We start from the raw sequence: 4,236 nt of genomic DNA, 5'->3' as shown, positions 1-4,236 counted from the left end.
TTAAAAAAAAAAAAAAAAAAAAAGGTTGGTTTGTGTTTAATAAATAACTAAGATTAACTTTCCTGTGATTTCCGTACTTAGTAGAAATTATATCAAGTTAGTTCTTGTTAATAAATAAAAGGATAACTTTCATATAAGGAATTATAATGAAAATATAGGTCTGGGGGTTATGATCTGTGTGTACATTGTATTTATTTTTATTTTCAAAGCAAAATTCTGATTGTGGGTTGGTTAGATACAGTTAAGGAAAAAAAAACACTGATTCAAAGGAAATACTAATTCTGTGTTGGTTAGAGAAAGTTTTACAACACCACTTACTCAAAGCAAAGTACAGTAGGCATTCGTTTTCCGCACTAGTCGGGGCTGTAGAGGGCCAGAATTCCAGAAACCGTACAGGAATCGGTCACCCAGTGATGCCAGAATCGTGGGTCGCTTTACCCCCACCGTTCCCCCACTCGACGTGCCATCGTCTCCCACTATACGTCCCTGCTACCCCCACTTTACTTCCACCGTGCTGGCACATACACAAGCATATCCCAGCCCTGTCCGTGTACGCTGCCCGTTCGGGTTTTTCCGCCGACATTCGGTCGTCACTCGGCAACGTATACAATGAGGAAACCTTGGAGACCCTCGTCGAATCTGAATTCTCACTGCGGCGAAAATTCACGTTTTCGATGCGATGCCCGGAAACCTAAGCGCGTGAACAACAGTCAGGGGACACTATTCGAATCCCAATGCGGCGGTTTTACTTTTTTTTTATTTTTATTTTGTAATTTCACTTTGTAACCTTCCAGTAAGATAAAAAACTTAAAAATATTCATTTTTGAGGCATTTAAAAAGAAGAAAATAAATGTGTCCACTTCAGTATTTTAATTTTCTTATACACAGGATGTCCCACGCAATTGCGATATTGTAAATTTAAAAAAAGAGTTACATTAATTATCTCCGTTATTTTTAGAGATATCAGAAATATTTAGTCACAGAAGTTGTTCAGTATGAAGACGGCTATTACTTAGCAGTAACAAGTTTTTCATAGGTGGAGTATCTTCTAAGATTTCAAAGTTAATTATGTTATGTTTATTAATGATATTGAAATATTATGGGATAAAATACTTTTATTACATAAATCAATTCTTCCAAACATTCTGCGTAATAAAGTATTAATGGATTATGTGAAAAAAGTAATAATTCGTGACATATTTTAGTAGCAAATGTCTAGCTTGGTTAGCATCTTTTACCCAGTACGTGTGATCCGCGAGACAAGAAGCAATCAAATTACCACCAATATTCATTCCACCAATACTCATTGACCAATAAAACATTATTAAAACAGTATTATATACATTTCGCTTCTGTGATGAGATGTGCGTGTTGAACGCGACACCGTATGTGTTCCAGCCGGGGCGTGCTGGGCAATAGAATAGGGTACGCGCACGTGTGTGAGAAATACGTGTGAGCAAGGGGCGTGGCTTCCGTACAGATAACGGTGGCGCAGGAAACGAATGTCTACTGTACAGTGGATTCTAACTATATTGCCGATTGCCACCACGGTCGATATACAGATCCGGAAACTCCCATGGTGGGGGTGCTCCCTTACTGAAGACCAAAAGTTTCATGAATCTTCCACTAGCCATACAACGCTGCAATCGACGCGTCCGTACAAAAACGCATTCTGATGCAGCGCACGGTCGTATACACCGTGTGTATGCGGAACACAAGTTGTGCGCCCTGCCAGTAGAGAGCGTGCCACGTAGTAATATGATTTTGACCAATTTTGACTTTCATTCAAAATATACAAATATTTTTCATCGGAATGTTTGACTTCTGTCCCTCAGATATTATTTTCTTTGACTAAAAGTTAAGAACGTCCTACTGTCAAAGCGTTTAGTTGTCATTTATTCATTCATCATGTTTTAAAAGCAAGGTCATGATTGGTGATTGCCACGGAACAGATTGCCACGCGAGGCACTTCTTTCTTGATTCTCTAAAGAAAGACACCTTGCTCATAGAGTTCCATCACCTTGCACGGAATAACATTAAGCCAAAATTACTAAACAAAACCATCCGAAATTTGAATCCTACGAACATTCTTAAGACTTAAGGGTACATTCTCATGTAAAATTTTCAAAAAATCAGTTTTATGTTTTCACATATTTTGACCATATATCATTGCGAGAGTATTCTGTAACAATTTGAAAAGAAAATTCTTAAGCTTGTTACGAGTCAGGGCTAAGCGACTGCGAGAGCCAAGGAAATGGCGAGTTTGGTTTTTTAGAGTTGTTACGTGGACGAACCTGTGCCTCGTTCATCACAGGGAGCCACTAGGAGGTTGGTAGTCGTGAACGAACCCGAGCCTATTTCATCTCAGGGAGCCACCACTAGAGATGGCGTGCAAAATCACTAACGGTGACTTATCACAATGATCGCCGAATCACGATCACGGATCACGGTCGATCGGTATTGCGATTTTTTTATCTTGAGTGAATTTGCTCACTGCGATCGTAAATCCTTGATCTTTAAACAAAAAAAGCGTATTCAATATGATTTTACGATGAATTACACTACTATTCGTGTTTGTAAAAATCAGTAGAAAAAACAAGAAATTCTAAAAGAATGATTTGCTAGGTAACATGTAGATTATAGTTTATAACCATTAATTTATTCATTATTCTTCATTGTTTCTAATTATTCCTTCACTTTATACGTTATAACTCGAATTTTTGTTTTGATGTCGTTAATATAAAATATACAAATTATGTGTCGCGTGTAAAGGACTGTTAGGTTTCACCACCAATCAGAAACGATCACGAGAAATCACGAATCACTGTGAAAAATCACCGTGATTGAGAACGAACGTGATCGAATCACAAGTGATTCATAAGTAGCAGTTCACGCCATCTCTAGCCAGTGGCTCCGAGCCACTAGGATTGTTAGTATGGGCCTCGTAACTTTTAAGAATTCGGTACACTTCGAGCGGTAAGAGTGTGCCTTTGTGGGTTCGCTTCTAGCTGGGAATTTAGATGTTATTCTAGAGTTGAAATGAACAACACTGAATTATAAATATATATAAACGTATAAAAGTATATTCAATAAGTAAAGGGTTTACAAATGTTACTGTAAGGTGTAGTTGCGGAAGCTAATTTCAACGTTCTCGGTTTTCACGCACTGAGAAATGCGGGGATTTGTTATGTAGAGTTTAGCTTACTTTTAAAAATGCTTGACAGGGTCTTTAATACCCGATCTCACTAGCTAGACTTCTGATATGAGTATGATTCTCGGATGAGCTATACGCGTCCCTTTTTATACCCCAAAAATTGAGTCTAAAAGCAGTGGGGGACACGCCTGTTCCTCAACGAAAACTGTTTTCCAAGAAAATCTGGCCACGCCATACCACCCCGTGGGCAATTACGTAATCTGGCCGGATGCATTCCAACTCCCGATAGGGTTAAGAGGTCACGAGAGTGTCTTCGTACGTAACAAGCTAAAGATTTACAGCCATAAGTTCGAGCAACGGTCGAATCAGTTAGTGTAAATATTTTCAGTACCAAGCAAAAAACAAATCATTCACACACAAACCTGCTCTAGAAGAAGATGTTCAACAAATAATAAGGCTAATATATGAAAGCTTGACTCTTATTGAAAGCTGACTGAAATATTCAAATGAATAACGAAAGTTGCAATTGTAGTTTGTGGCAGTTCGCGCGTAAACATATTTTCAATAGTTGTGTTTTGACCCGTGGTTGATCCCTTCCGACCTCTCGGGTTTCGATTGGTGTTTGCACGTGTATGCCGACTAAACAATTTAAACTCACTCGAAGGACCACCCTTTCTTAAGGGAAAGAAATTAATAACAATGTAAACTACTGTGATACACAGTTTATTAAATGTGTTAAGAGTATCTACAGTGTCTATTCTAAATTTCTAACGTACAAGCAAGACGTGTGGTTTGTTTCAATTCTATGCGAGATCTGGTCCTAGAGTTTCAGCTCCAGGACCTTAGAGATTCTAATGTGTTAACTCGCTGTTTATTGGCTTGCACTCCCGTACACACAGCACTCCCTCCGTTGCGCCCTCAACGCGGTCTATCTAGAAGGGAAAGCGTGCAGCGATTTTCCTTGCGGACGATAATAAACATTTGATGCGCGCGGAAATCCCTCGAGCCTAAGTCCCCAGACAGCCCATCGACTCTCGAGAGCCGGGCGCCGTAGCTCCCGAGCGTCGCGTACCTTTGATGTA

Source organism: Dufourea novaeangliae, unplaced genomic scaffold (assembly GCF_001272555.1).
Source record: "Dufourea novaeangliae isolate 0120121106 unplaced genomic scaffold, ASM127255v1 scaffold305, whole genome shotgun sequence".
In the NCBI taxonomy this organism is placed as follows: Eukaryota; Metazoa; Arthropoda; class Insecta; order Hymenoptera; family Halictidae; genus Dufourea; species Dufourea novaeangliae.
The sequence above is the reverse complement of the archived record's forward strand: the minus strand, read 5'-3'. Positions refer to the sequence as shown.